The sequence below is a fragment of the Macaca fascicularis genome, chromosome 8 (genome assembly GCF_037993035.2).
Source record: "Macaca fascicularis isolate 582-1 chromosome 8, T2T-MFA8v1.1".
Taxonomy (NCBI): domain Eukaryota; kingdom Metazoa; phylum Chordata; class Mammalia; order Primates; family Cercopithecidae; genus Macaca; species Macaca fascicularis.
The window spans coordinates 123927107-123943674 of NC_088382.1; the positions used below are offsets into that span (position 1 = coordinate 123927107).

Genomic DNA, 16568 nt, shown 5'->3' on the forward strand with positions numbered 1-16568 from the left:
GAGCTGAAGATTATCTCTGATTACATATGAAAGTTCCACTGTGAAGTTATTGGTCAATGTTTTCTGGGGAAAGCACTTCAATGTAGGCAAAGTCTGTCTAACCTAAAGAAATTTAGAGTTAAATATAGGGAAAAAAATAAATCAAAACAACATTTTGATATTTTGTGTATTTTGTGTTTCTTTATTTACCTGCAATGTATGAAATGTGTTTCCGTTGTTTTGATTTCCTGGGCAGACCAAAGGGTAAAATATTCAAGCTGAGATATAACTGCCAAACAAGTTCACTAAACCCAGCTACAGGAGATGCATAATGTTTTGACTGACATACATTCATCTGATTCCTTCCACCTTGAAGTCTCTGATGAAGAAGCAAGGCAAAAATGTTCAATCTTTCTCCCGTCTTCTTCGGATTCATTAACATATCATATCCTTGAAGTAATTGCTGTCTTATTGATGTCTCATTTGATTTATCTAAAGGAACCTTCGGCTGGACATCAATACCCATATTTTTAAAAAATGTGTGTTGTTTTATTGGGCCCAGAGACGCTACTTTTCCCTGTGCCATTCTTTGCAAATAACTGAAGTCCACATTAGCTGTTAGATCTGCTCTTCCTGGGGCAATTAAGACATCATGAAACTTGTGGCCACAAAACCCTCTGAAGTCATCTGTCTTTGTTCCATCATGACCGTAATCAGCAACCAGTGCAGCACCTCCAGTTAGTGCAATGCATTGAGAAAGTTCCTTAGTGATAACACCAGCATCAGGAAACACTTCAACGTGATTGATTGTTTAATCTAGTGACTTCAGCCATTGAGACAATCTACTGTAATTGTGATTTGAATTAAAATTTTGATTAAGTGAATAAAATGGAGCTATTTATTTCACAAATATATAATGTTATTGCAGTATTTAAGACTATAAGGGCCCCTTATATTGATAAAGCTAACACTTACTTGGGAAGGTTTTAGTAGTCGGGCAATTGAAGCAAATTTAATGGAAATATTAGCTGGGCATAATGGTATGCATCTGTAGCCCCAGCTACTCTGGAGGGAATGTTGGGAGTGACTGAGCCCAGAAGTTTGAGGCTGCAGTGAGCTGTGATCAGGAAATTGCACTCCATTTCAGTCAAAATATGCTGAAATTTATAAATTAAAATAATTTATAAGTTAATACCAAACATTTGGAAAAAATTCACTTTTAAAAGTTGTAATGTTAATAAATCAAATATTAATATTTAAAAGAAATTATGAAGTAATTTTTACTATGCAAAGAAATGTTGCTTTCCAGAACACTTATAAGTTCATATTTATATACAGTCCTGCTCCATGTGTGATATGGATAACATACACTTGACTTTCTTCTCCATCTATGCTTTTTCTATTCTCCTCACCACGAATTCCCCAATTAATACTCTGTTTCCACCTATTGAAGTAGTAGTCACATTTAAAGGACTGAGCTTAAATTTCATTATTCTATAATGTTTCCCAGATCCCTTTTTTTAAAAAAAGGGTTTTTTTTGTATTTTTACTAATTTTTCCCAGTGATGCTACTTTGCTCAATCATAACACAAGTAATAAAATATTACACTAATTTACTTTAAATGTTTGCAAATATCTGTCCCCTTCTCTATATTGCAAGCTCCTTGTATTAAAGGGACTATTATAAATTTGCTTTGAATAGACAACTATTAGATTATAATATCCAAATCAGCCTATCATGCCTAGCCAGCCTATAAGCAAATACTTAGCTTTGATTGTAAAAAAATAATATGTAGTATGTTAGATGAGAAAATAGTTACCAATATTAGATAAATTCAATTCAAACCCTACATTTCAATACTTATAAGTCTGTTTTACATAATTTCTATTATAAAACAGGTATTTGCTAACTCATTGGGGAACCATTTGGACAAAAGTTGATTCAGCAAATTTTAGGTAATCAGTAACATTGAGTTGAGAAAAAATCAATGAATAACTAAATGTAACTAAAGTGAACAGTCAATAAATTGAACTTTATATTTTCCACATGTTCTATTTTAAGGTATTTGATTTAAAAGCCAAATATTATTTTTCGGTTCATTGAATAAAAGTTGGTAACATGAATAACAGGGATTAAAGCTCATAAAACAGCTTTATGAAAATAAAGCTCAAATACAGCCAATTACATGTTATAATTAAAACATGCATTTAAAAGGTGACTTTATAATAAACAAAATGTATCGTACATGTTAGAGTATTAAAAAATCTAAATACTTTACATTAAAACATTCCACTCTGTTTTTGAAGAGCAGTTTTGAAGAGCAGAGCAGATTCAGTTACATGACCAAAGGTAGCCCAGCCTACAGGATTTTATAAATTTCAAAATCTTATATGACAAGAGCAGTTGAATAACTTCTTATTCTTGGAAAATATTTACATAATGTGCCTTCTTTATTGTAATTCTCTTGCCATTAAAATTACAATGATGTTTTCTTTCTATGTTTTTGTCTTCAATACTGCAGCCTGCCATATTGCTGAAGGTTTGTGAGACACAGCCTAGCAGTTTGTTATCAATCCTCATTGGCTGAGGCTCCTCCTGCTGTAGTTGAAGACTGTCTACTGCTAAAAGAAGAGAGAATATACTAGAAAGAAATAAAATTATTTGATGTGTTTAATTTTTTCTGATACTTCCTATTCATTTGTTACTTCCTATCCCTTTGTCACCAGAAGATATTCTCTATTTTTGTCCTGAGGCATCAAGTGTGTTGAGAACAATAGAATGTGGAAATTTTTGTACTTCAACATACAATGGAGTAAGACGTAAATGAAAAGTTTTGTGTGAGAGAGATGTTGACAGATTTCGTTTCATCTAGTGAACACATCCAGTATTTACAACCTTACCCCATGCGTATCATGCAGACTACCTGACTGCGTGTTTTGCTTCTAGATCAAGTCTTATCATCCACTCTAAAACATCATGCACACATATGAAATCTCGATTGTCTACATTTATGGAACACAGTTTAAAATACTTCAAAAATATTAATATGATAAACATCAACAAAATACAAGTTCATTTGAGATTCAACATGCATTCAACTCTTTATTTAGCTAGGAGTTATTTAATACCACATGCTGGCTACAGTGTTAGGGTCTGAAGTACATAGCCTAATATGGTTAAACTTTGATACACAAAGCAAAATGGTATTCAATTATAAAATAATGTTTACATTCTTATAGGAAAATGCTTACAAAAATTATATTAAAGCACAATGAAATGATCTATTTTAATAATTCTACACTAGAACAACAGGAATTTGTGGTTTAGAGAAGGATTTTTTGTTCGAATTAGATTTGGATAGGTCTTTCCAGAGTTAATAAAAACTTTCAGAAGGAGAAGAGAAAAAGTACATTTCAGAAAATAATTAATGACATGAGCCATATCAAAGAGATACAACAAAGCATGGTTTATTTAAATAATTATGCATGGTCCAGAATGGTAATGGTGTAGGATAGTTGTATTGGAAAAAAAAAAAAAAAAAGTAGTCTATACAACAATCAAGTTAGCTTTTACCGTATTTTTAAAAACAATGTTAAGTAATTTTGAGTGATGTGGGTCACATTCTGCAGGGAATGGCTAATCATAAAAGTAATTAAGCAGAAACCTATTTGGGACAGGCATTTTTAAAACTTTAAATTAATTACCCTAATAACACTTTCTAGAAAGCAACTGTTCCCAACATGCACTTAGGGCCAAGAAACAAGCAGATATCTGTGATTTTATTAAAATGTTGTTTGCCAGTCTTTCCTCAGAAAACAATAAAGGATTTGAGAAGAAAAGAAAAATAGCCATTTATGTAGTTTTTGGCTCAAGTTTCAAATAAAAAGACAAAGACAGATGATATATTAAGTCAAGAGCTTTCTTGATCTTGCCCAATGAATGAACAGAAAAGTAAGAGCTTCTCCCAAAATTCTCAGATGGATTGCCTCTGAAGTGCCTCCACTTGGGTTGACTTTCTCATCTTTGGTTATTCCCTTTGATTGAGCATAAAATGATGTGTGAAATAATTAGCAGAAGCCTGTATTGGCAGAATAGTTAACGTATCTTCATCTAAGATAAACATCTCTTCTCTTTCATCTATCTATAAGTATTCTTGATTCATCTTTTCATTAGATTTCTTTTGCAGCCATAAGGCTTTACCTCATATTGCAGGATTTTCTTCACTGTTATCTTTAATCTGCAAGTTAACATTTGAACCATCACCAAAATATATCACTATGACAACCAAATAACAAGTAACCTTTATTACTTTATATTTTGAAGTTCAACAAACCATAGTCTTAAGGAGTATGTTCTGAGCGTGTCTGAAATAAAAGTGACATCATTGCAAACTGTTATAGGTTAAAAACAAGCAATCCAAAGTGAAACTAGGGCAATCTCAATTTCCTGTAAGCCACGCTAGGTAGGTGAGGTCTCTGCTTTGTTAAAATGAGTGGAAGTGTAGAGCATAGATGAGAAATAGGAGCAATCCAGGATCAAAAACATCAGTTAGTTGAATTTGGAGACAATAAAGACAAGTGTTAAAATGATCTGAGCTGGGGGTTAGAGGCTATTCATTAAAAAGAGGAAACTATTTTCATTTCTACATCCATTTTTAACCATAACACTTTGAAATATAATTTGCAATTACTTTATAAAGAGAGAACAAAAAGCATAAAGCATTGTGGGGAGGTGGAAATAAATAACTCTTAATAAAAACAAAACAAGGAAGTCAAAGCAAAAAAAAAAAATCCATAAAAAGTTTAGATACAGTTTGAAATAGAGCTTACCAGTTACTTTCATTATATGACTAAATTTATTTAAAAAGAAAAGTGAAAAGAAAAACAAATGTGGAAGTGAAATACACCCATTTTGAAGCATCGAATTGATAAACGATAATGGATGCATAGCCACATGTGTACACCCACAGAGAACTAAGCACTGAGTGCATTAAATTTAGATTATCTTAAATAAAATACTATATACAACTCATTAATCTTTCTTTCTTGGTAATAGAGTTGTAATTTTTAATTTTGACTATTATGGCACAGATTCATTTGAAAATACTCTATTATGATGTTTAATATTTTGCCATTTCCTGTAGTGCTAAATTTCATTTATGCTAAACTGAAATAAAATCTGGGAGAATAATTTGAAAATCAGTGGCATAGGCATGAAGACAGTAAAAACTGGACTACATAAATTTTGGGGGCAGGTACGCTCTACAAGATCTCAGGTAAATTAGGGTCAAATATAGAAAACATAATTTGTGTTAAGTAAGGATATAGTTAAAAATTCTAAAGCAAAGTCATTGCAGTCTTTTTCACAAACACCTACTTTTTAATATTTTATGTATAACATAATATTAGAAAAACACAATCAATAGGAAACAAGAATGTTTAAATTAACTTGACTGAATTTTCTTCTCACTTTCCCACATGTGGTATTTTGTAAACATATTTTAGAGTTAGGGAGTGTAAAGAAGGTGAATATTTGATTTTTTATTAGAATGTATAATAAAATCTTGAGATAAAATTATCCATGATGTTTCGACATGTCTTGTATCAGTTTTTGTTCCAGACTATCTTTGCAAGAAAGTTTATACAGCAAATGTCTTTGAAAAATAGTGTTTCCCCCAGGGACAGAGGACAGATTTGTGTCTTGACTTGAAAAGTAAAGGTAACCTCTCCTTCCGAGATAAAGTTTTGGCAAGCTTGCCAGTAATCCCCTTAGAAGACTGAAAGTTCTGTAAACTCACTGTGTGTACCATCTACCTGTTCTGCTCCATATAGCTCCCATGGGATATGGGAGAGCAACAGAAACCAACTTAAACACAAAGCTTATGCTGTCTGTTATGGCTTGAGTAACTAGATTTTTTTTTTTTGTTTTTGATCTAGGAATTTCATGTGTTTTGCCAGCCTCTGCAATACTGTGGGGTATGTTGTAAACTTGCAAGTAAAATAAAATTTCAGACCCTTACAATTCTTAACATAAAAATGCTCAAATTTTCAGTGCTAAATAAGTTTTTAAATTTATTTATTATTCTGATGAGGAAACTGAGGAAAGCACGGGTTAATTAATTTTATTTTATTTTTTGGAGATGGAGTCTCACTTTGTTCCACAGGCTGGAGTGCAGTGGTGCAATTACCTGCACATAAACAGTCAATTAACATGTATTTTGTATGTTATATGTACTATCTACTATATTCTCACGATAAAATTATCTAGAAAAAAGAAAATGTTATTTTAAGAATTATTGAAAAAAGAAAACATATTTACTATTCATTAAGCGGAAGTAGATCATCATAAAGATCTTCATCCTCATCCTCACATTGAGTAGTCTTAACAGGAAGAAAAAAAGGAGGTGTTGGTTTTGCTGTCTCAGGTGTGTCAAAGTCAGAAGAGATGGAGGAGGTGAAAGGGGAAGCAAGAGAGTTAGGCACACTCAGTATAGTTTTACACTAAATTCTACATTGTAATTTTTGACTTCTTGCTTCTTCGTTTCTCTAAAAATATTGCTGTGTGTCACCAGTCCTTCTTTCACCATTTTCTTTTGTTTAAGTGCCCAAATCATGAAAGGTCTGTGTCATAAAAGAAGTCAAAAGCAGTCCTGAATAATTGGCAAACTTCCGCAAGATGGTCTAATGTCAAATTCTTTTCCGAAATTTCTTCTTCCCCATCTTCCTTATCATCTGGCACTGGTTCAGAGCACTTATCTCCATCAAGTCGTCTTCTGTAAATTCCTCTTGCATGGTATCTATTAGCTCTAGAATTTCTTCAAGATCCATAACTTGAAACCCTCCAATCCCTGTCTTTTTCACCATATCCCCAATCTTTTTCATGATTTCCTCGGTGGGCTCTGTTGTAAATACTGTGAAGTCATGCATAGCATCTGGACAGTTCTCTCCAGCAGGAATTTATTGCTTCAGATTTGATGGTTTTCATGGCTTTTTCCCTAACCATGATGGCATCTTCAGTGGTGTAATCCTTCCAGACTTTCATGATGTTATCTGTATAGGGGTTCTCGTCTATAGCGTTAGTAATCCTTTCCATAGAGTATCATGTGTAATGAGCCTTTAAGGTCTTTATGATCCCCTGATCTAGAGGCTGAATTAGATACATTGTGTTTGAAGGCAATTAGACCATTTGATACCTTCTGTGTTGAACTCATGGGGTTTTAGGTGGTCAGGGTCATTGTCCAATATTAAAATAACGTCAAAATGCAATCCATTACTGAAAAGGGACTTCCTGACTTTAGGAACAAAGCATCAATCCATTACATTTCGATGGAAACAATCCAGAACGAGGGTTCTCACTGACCAGGCTTTTTTCTTGTACGATCAAAAGACTGGCAGCTGGTATTTATCTTTCCCCTCCAAGGAAGCTTTATAGATAAGCCTTGATTGTAAACCCAACTGAATTTGAACAAAATATTAGAGTTAGACTATCTCTTCCTGCCTTAATTCATGGTGCTTGCTGTTCTTTGCTAATAAATGTCCACTTTTTTTCTAACAGAATAGTGCACTTTCATCTGCATTATGAACCTGTTTAGGCAGATATTGTTTCTTTTCAATGATTTTCTTAATGTTGTCTGGGAACTAGTCTGCTGCCTCTTGGTCAGCAGAAGTTATTTCTGCAGTTATCCTGACATTTTAAAAGCCAAAACTCTTTCTATAATAAAATTATCAAACCATCCTTTGCTGGCATTAAATTTCTCAGCTTATATTCTTCACCTTCACTTTTTCTCAAATCATATTACAGTCTACAGGTATGCTTGTCTTATAGTAGTCTTACACTCACATAAAAGCTGGATTTTGAATACAAGATAAAAAAGTATTCCACAAAAAGTGCGAGGTTTTCACACCTGCTGGTGTAGCTGCAGTGACAGCATCACAAGTTTTTTTCTTATTTTATAGTGGGTCTTATGCAGGATTCTTTTATCATAAAATGGCTGGCAAATGTATCTGCAAGACCTCAATCTATAGTACCTATCAAGCAATTAAACTTTTTCATATAATGTGATGATTTTGCCACTTGGGAGCACTTCCAGCATCACATGTACTGGGATTCTCTCAGATTTTATCATCATGTTCACTAAACAAATGCTGTCTTCTTTCTCTGGTGGTAACTTTGTTAGTAATATTGTGAAGGGAAATTGATTACTTGGAATTGACTGAATAGTCTAATTCTAATCTGGCTTACATATTAAGCAAAATCTTTTTTTTTTTAATTTTGTCTTGTCAAAGTCCTTGTGATATATATTTATGGCACCAAATATCTGGTATTTCTTTTCTTTGTTTTCTGAAATATACAGCTTAACAGGACATCCTGAATTTTCTAAATGTAAAAACAGCATTCTATTAAAAGAAAAGAATTAATTGAAAAATACCATAAACTAACTTTTTTATAAAACATCTATGCAGTTTATATTGATGTTTGATAAAAAAATATAAAAATTTCTTCTTTGTGTTGGTGACACATAGAACATTCCAAACTTTATGTAATATTAAATTTTATTATTAACTAATATATGTGGCAATCTACAGTTTATAGAGAATTTCAAATATATCATTTAATTCTCACAAAAGGTATTTTATTCCATCTTTCTTTTACCTAGGAGGCAAAGGATCAAAAGGTTATCACCTTGATAAGAGAGGTTAAATTTTTTTGATTTGAAAACTGGGAATTTTATTCTCTTATATAATGCCTTTTGTGCTTTTATGCATAAATGATCTTGAAATTTCAAAAAATGCTTAATAATGAAACAATATTTTTATGTTAGTTTTATTTAAGATATCTAAAAGTGAAACTTTTAATTGTTCTGCTGTTCTCAACCTTGAAAACTTGAGCAATTAATCAGATTTATTACAGTGGTGATGATGACAAATGTAAATGAAAAGCAGGGATTTTTTGCTTTCATTAAGTATTCTGATATTCTCTATATCTTTTAATTATATGAAAATTGTGTTATATCTGTGCAGAAATATTCAAATTTTAAGTAATAGCTACTATTCAACTGTACTTTCATATTTAATTATTTTAAATACCTGTGATTCCAAAGTTTGTTTATGAGTATTTATTATTTTAACTAGTGTTTTGGATGTGTCCTTGTACATGAGTTTTCAGAATGTTACAAATGATTATGCAAGTTGAGAATTTACAGAGTCTGTGTCAACATTACAAATAATCCCAAAATACTTCACCCTCTTATGAGTTTCCATATTAATGAGGAAATTGACCTGATGCAGACCATAAGTCATACATAGACAGCCACATTTAATTGTAAATTGTGGACTGAATTTTGAATTACTTATTTTTTTAACTAGGTGGGTTTTTTTTACATTTTTCAAATACCATAAATACACAATAAGTAATACATATATGGTGTCAATTGAATCTTGCTTTCAAGAAGACAAATTCATACCATTAATGGTTAATGAATGATATCTAGCTTCGTAAAGATATCTGAAAAATGCTAACTGAATTATAATGAAATTTATTAATATGGGCGTATTTGTAAACTATTTCAGAAAATTAGAAGCCATTTATTAATACAAGTAATGCAACAAGGGTGAATATAAGCAAAACCAGCTATCCCCATGAAGCTGTTGATATAATTTTTAACTTTTACTAATTTTTCTTGAAAATAGAGGTGAAATAGTAATCCATAGCTATTGTAAAAAGGAGGTCAATGATATGATAGAAAAAATGATCTTTAACTTTTTAATAGAAATATTTTGGAAAAACTCACTTACATGTAATTTATTTTTTACCCAATTAGTACAATTCTCTTCTCCGTGACAACCTAGAGCAAGACAATTGCCTTCAGATATTTGCATACAATTATTTTGTTTCCCCACAGGCTCCTCCTTTTTTAATCAACACTTTCTCATTGCCTTTAACTATTCTTCCATGACATTCTTAATTTCTAAGTTACAGTGATACATATGTATGCATATAAATTAAAATGTGCATATGCTTATGTACTCCTATGCAATCTGAAAAATAAAACATTGAGGACAAAGTATTTTTAGGAAGAAAAAAGAATGCTATTTGTAGCATCTTTTGACAGGCCAAGGGGATTCCTTTCTTTTTAAAAATAAGCATCAATAAAAATCGAATTTGATATCTTTTAAAATCTTCAGAGAGAAAACAATATGAATTATGTGAAATGTTGACTCATGGACTTATTTTTAGCAGAAAAGAGAAGATAAATTACAACAAAGTACATATTAATATTTTGTGTTAATTGATTTTTAAAAGCATATAATGTGATTCCTTCAACTACCTTAATGTCTTGTCATTTTAGTTGTTGTTTTGGTTTTAATGATGTATGTTCCATAAAATGTAACATAGTAAAATTCTCAATATGTTATGGTTTCTATTTTCTGTCATATGTGTAGTAAAGGCAAAACAACCTCAGACTATGATTCACTCTAATTTATCTTTATTCTACCTTGAAATAAATATTTTAGTCTATTGAAGATCAAGTTTAGCTTTGTCCCATAGGACTATTCATTGTTTCCAACTACATTTGTGGTAAAGGATACCTCCACTACCACTGCCACTGATTAATCACCATTTTTACCATAAACCAAATTGCAGTATGTAATGAGATCATGTTTATCAGTATTCTGTTTTGCATTGAAATGTTTATTTTTGTATTAGTGCCACACTTTTGATAAGCTCTGATTTTGACTTTGTCTATTTAGTAAAGGAAAATTAGTGCTTTAGGTCTTTTTAAAGCTTCTATTCAAAAACCTGTTATGTACCCAGTGTCTTCTTGGCTTTATCCCATATTTCTTCAAATCTCTTTGCCATGGCCGTCCTTCTACTTATTAGAATTTTCTCTTGTTTCTCTGTGTAGAAGAACTGCCTTCAGGCTGCCAATGCCCACTGTACTTGTGTTTTTTGCACAAGTGACCAGAACTTTATGTCACAGATGACAGATTATAACTAAAGCCTGAGAGGTGAGGGAGAATTAATTCTCCAAGTTTCTTGCTGCTGACTGAGAGAACTCCATGGTGTGACCAGCACTCCCCGGAGCACCCCAGCATGAGCCAGAAATACCCTTTCTGGGACTTTAACTGATAGTGCGCCCTTGCTTGGCTTTTTCCCTTTCTGGTCCTAATTTCTTTCACCTAACCTGTTTTTTGTGGGAATAACTAAATTACTTCCACCTACATGTTCCTCTCTGTTGATGTCCCGAAAGTCCAACTTATATTTTCTAAAGAATTCAAGTGTGATGGTATTGACACCAGACAAAATATAAATCAGAGTGTTTTATACTAATATAAGTTACAGTGAGCCATGAGGTCATTTTGTATCAAATATATTTATTGTCAGCCTACTAAAGCCCTGGTCATATTCTATGTACTTGAGACGTAACAGTAAATACAATAAATAAAGTTTCTGTTTTTATAGAATTTCTCTTCCAGTTTGGAGAAGTATACAAATAAGTAAACATATACACCTCTGTGTACACACATATATGCTTCTGTAAAAAATAAATACATAAATAAATCATAAAACAGAAAAATAATCTAGTGATGAGTGCTATCAAAAAAAAAAGCTAAATTAGAATGTCATAGAAAGGAACTGGAACGGTGCTTCAGATTTTTAGTCAGAGGAGGTCTCTGTAAAAGGGCTAGGTTGCATTGAAGTTGAGATCTAAAATGACAGGATCAGTCTAAACCTTTGAAGATTAGGAATAAAAACATTCCAGCCAGGAGGGACACTGGGTGCATGAGCAAGTGGCCAGAGTATTTAAAACAGGATGAGTAAAAAAAGAAAAATATTTTTAAAAAGAGAGATAATCTGAGTCATTATTTATCAGGGACTTAAAAGCCATACCATGTGCTTTTATGTGTGTAGTAGAAAGACATTGGATATTTGAACAGAGGAGTTACTTGATCTGATTTTAATGAAAAGACATTTTAGCCATTCTGTGATTAAAGGGTTCCAATACAGGATCTTAGGTTTGGTTCCCTGCAAACAGAAATAAGGGAAGCAGAATTGGGCAGAGGGAGAAAATAAACTGTGATAAAGGTGAAATAGAAGGCTCATACAATCCTACATGCAGCTCAGGAGCTGGCCCTCTGGAGTTGTCCCAAAGGGAATCAAGGGTGTCTGGGCCTTTATACCTTCACATCAGGCAGTAACTAGATGTCATTTACCCTATGGGCAAGGCACCTCCCTTTGGGTAAAGCAGTGCTGCGAGAAGTACACATCTGTGAGCCATCAACAGCCAACATTTCCAGCAGCTGGGAAAATGAGTGGTTCAGTTAGACAGGAAATCCTCTTTCTTACACACGTACTATGTGTGATATTCACCGACATTTTCAGTGAAATTCTGTTCTACTTTATTTTATTTTATTATAAGCAAATCTGGTCATAATATATGAAATTAATTTCATCAATCTTTGTTTTAGGTCTCAATTTGAAAAAGCCTACTGACCTAGGGAATGTGTAGAAAGAGAAGTGAAGAAGCAGGAAAGTACAGAAAAATAGAGAGATCAGGAGGCTGTTATTAGCCTAGGCAGGAGGGGAATGTTACCTGGACAAGGGCAGTATCTGGGTAGTGGAGAGAAGTGTTAGATTTGAGACATATTTTGAACCCAATTATATTTAATGTTCTGTTAGATTTGAGTACAGAAAATGAGTACTGAAAAGAAAAGAGACAAAGGTAACTCCTGGTTTATATTGTTTAAAGTACTTTTCATTCATGAACAATTGAATAAATCATGATTCAATGTAGCAATAATGGAAAAACTGCCACAAAACATTTGATAGGGGAAACCAAAATTTACTCTGGGATATGTTGCAGTTGAAGTGGCTATTATATATTCAATGTCAAGTATATGGTACATTATGCAAATCTAAAATGTAGGGAAGCAATTATAGATATAAATGTGGGAGTCACCACACACAAATTAAAATCATGGTGCTAGATACCATTATCTGAGGCAGTGCCTGTCAAGATTTTTTTTGATCCACAATAAAAAGCATTTTGCTTCTTAACCCATATTCATGTATAACTACTAAAACAAAAGTTTCGCAAAATTGCTTGCATTGATTATGCAGGATTTAATATTTAAAGGACTCACAAGGCTTTGCAAGTCATACACTTATTAAAGCTTTAACAAAGTTAAATAATGCAGTACAACAGGAGAAAGAAAGTACAAGCAATCATTGTTGGTGGAGAGATTTTTAGGCAGCTTTCCAGAATTCTTTCTAAGTTTCACAGAAGGCACATCGTCTTTCATTTATTTCACTCAGACATGCACATGACATCTTTGTCTTAGGGGAGCCCAGGAGTTTCCAGTGGGGTTTGTCTTACCTCGCTGGACACATTCCCAAATTAGATTGTATAAGCAGCTAAATCAGGTGCAAGCTTTCAATTTATATATTGGTAAATAATGTCAATAAATTTGCCTTTGCTGCTTTCAGGAAATGTTTTACACTCAAAGTGCACATTATATACTACTATTCAAACTCATTTTTTTTTTTTTTTTTTTTGAGACAGTGTCTAACTCTGTCACCCAGACTGGAGTGCAGTGGCACAATCTCGGCTCACTGCAACCTCTGCCTCACGGGTTCAAGTGATTACCATGTTTAAGCTATTACCCTGCCTCAGCCTCCCAAATAGGTGGTATTACAAGTATGTGCTACCACACCCAGCTAAATTTTGTATCTTTTGTAGAGACCACTTTTGGCCACGTTGGCCAGGCTGATCTTGAACTCCTGACCTCAAGCCGTCTGCTCGCCTCAACCTCACAAAGTGCTGGGATTACAGGTGTGAGCCACCGTGCCAGGTGCCTGGCCTCAAACTCATTCTTATCCTTACCAAGAGTCAATACAAAATTTCAGACACTCTCAGAGATTAACCTAGAGCTGTCCCAGTCTGGCAATAAAATAACTCTTTCTTACACACTTGATATGTGTGGTGTTCAATGATATTTTCAGTGAATTTCTATTTTATTTTATTTAATAATGGACATATTTATGTAATAGTCATAGCCCATTAAATTAATTTCATAAATTTTTGTATTAGGCATCAGTTGGAAAAACAAACACTGATCTAGGGATTAAATGTAGAGGGAGAATGGAAGAGAACACAGGACTGGATGCTTGGAAACACAAATACTTCAGGGATAGAAAGAAGAGGAGGAAATAGAAAAAAAGCTTGAGAAAAAGCAAAGAGAAAAAGAAATGCAAGAAGGTTATTATATCCTTGAAACTAAGAAGAAAATATCTGATGAAGTGGTCAAGTGTTGCTGAGAGGCATAGGGCATCATGTAGTGAGAAATGAATGCTGGCTTAGGTGAAATAATTGTTGAGGATCTTGATGATAGTTGAATGGATGTCTGTTGGAGTGGATTGAGAGGAGAATGATACATGAGAAACCAAAGACTTGGACACAGGACATTTTTCAAGATATTTGCCCTAAAGAGGCAAGTGAGGCAGTAATTTGATTAGGTTATGGAGTAAAAACAGGGTTTTAGGAGTTAAATTACAACATGCTTATATGACAAGGGCAACAATCCAACAGAAGGCAAAAATATGACTATTTAAGAGATAAAAGGGAATATTGCAGGAAAGAACTAGAGAAGGCAAGAGACAGTGTTGCCCAGCAAACAATGTGAGGGCTTATACCCTATGTATTCACTAGGGCAGCTTATCCATTTGCGTAAAAATCAGTGGAGTATATGGCAACAGATTTAAAACATTAGTTTATTGAATGGAGTAAAATTGAATGAGTTCTTTGGTAACTCATCATTTCACAGGTGTGTTCATTCTACGAGAAAGCTATAGGGAGCAGGAAGCATTAGATTTGAAGAGAGAAATAAGGAGAAATATATTTATCTGAGGGATGGGAGACTAAATCTGTAGAATAACATAGTTGGTTTACTGAGTATCACTGAGATCCCACTTGAGATTTCTTCATCAGACCAGTTGCTTGTGTGCTTTTCTACAGCCGTTTTCAACTGCGTGGTTGAAGGCAGAGAGTTAGCCAAAGGCTGATTGTAATTAGGGTCGAAAGTCTAATGGAGAAATGTGGAAGAACAAGAAAAAATAAGAATTGAGGATGTACACATAAAAATGAATAGAATTTCTTATCTAGGTTAGGTAAAGACAAGTAAGGGTAGTGGTGGAAAACGAAAATGATGATAGGGTACAAATGTGATTGAATAATATAAAGAGTAGGGGTTTTAGAGCAAGTAAACTCTAAAGACAGGATGTCGGGGAGAGTTCAAATGTTCAAACATAGATTTTTGGAGACCATACAGTTAATAACGATGACAGTAAAAATAGTATTACTGATGGGAGTTGGTAGGTGAGATTGGGTGAGGGAAAAGTAGTTGGAATTGAAGATATTATCAAAGTGCTAGAAGGATTATCCACATGGATTTTGTTATCTTGTGAATGATGACTTAGACTGGAAGGTGGAAGACAAGTGGAAATCACTTTCACATAGAGCAAGGGTCCCTTCTGACTTTTGTGGGTTGGAAGTGAGATTCTGCCAGCCTCTAGCATGTGGGTCTCCACCCTGCTGCCTGAAAACCTCCTGCCTTTGTGCTATTGGCAGCTGAGATACTAAGAAGTTCTCTTTGGTGATTTTATTTCCTACTTTCCAGGACATTACCAATATTTACCTGATCTTTGCTATTCTAACTTCTAATGTTAACTTCTTCAACACATATGTATATGTCACATATGTATATGTATTATGGATAGGTGTCATTTTCCTTGTCCTCATTTAATGGAAGAAGCAGCATTTTATGACTGCTCTTTGTGCAGGTGCTCCATGATGCTCAAAGTTTCCTGTATAAAATGATCACAGTGTGTCCGGAATTGATTCCTTCTGGTGGGTTCCTGGTCTCGCTGACTTCAAGAATGAAGCCGCGAACCCTCGCAGTGAGTGTTACAGTTCTTAAAGATGGTGTGTCCGGAGTTTGTTCCTTCAGATGTTCAGATGTGTCCAGAGTTTCTTCCAGTGGGTTTGTGGACTCATTGACTCCAGGAGTGAAGCCGCAGACCTTCACAGTGAGTGTTACAGCTCTTGAAGATGGTACTTCCAAGTTGTTTGCTCCTCCCAGTGGATTCGTGGTCTCACTGACTTGAAGAGTGAAGCCACAAACCTTCGCAGTGAGTGTTACAGCTCACAAAGGTAGTGCAGACCCAAAGGGTGAGCAGTAGCAAGATTTATTGTGAAGAGTTAAAGAACAAAGCTTCCACAGCGTGGAAGGGGACTCAAGGGGGTTGTCATTGCTGGCTTGGGTGGCCAGCTTTTATTCCCTTATTTGGCCCCGTCCACATCCTGCTGATTGGTCCATTTTACAGAGTATTGATTGGTGCGTTTACAAACCTTTAGCTAGACACAGAGTGCTGATTGCTGCGTTTTTACTGAGTGCTGATTGGTGCGTTTACAAACCTTTAGCTAGATATAGAGCACTGATTGGTGCATTTACAAACCTTTAGCTAGACAGAAAAGTTCTCCAAGTCCCCACTTGACCCAGGAAGTCCAGCTGCTTCACCTCTCAATCCC

At 34.0% G+C, this 16568-nt stretch overlaps 1 long non-coding RNA gene and 1 pseudogene across 2 annotated transcripts in view; both read right to left on the bottom strand.

Moving 5' to 3' along the window:
* Positions 1–16568, bottom strand: part of LOC135964557 (uncharacterized) — a 94867-nt gene that overhangs the window by 22741 nt on the left and 55558 nt on the right. The gene's annotated exons all lie outside the window — the stretch shown is intronic.
* Positions 182–781, bottom strand: LOC102118277 (protein arginine methyltransferase NDUFAF7, mitochondrial pseudogene; annotated as a pseudogene).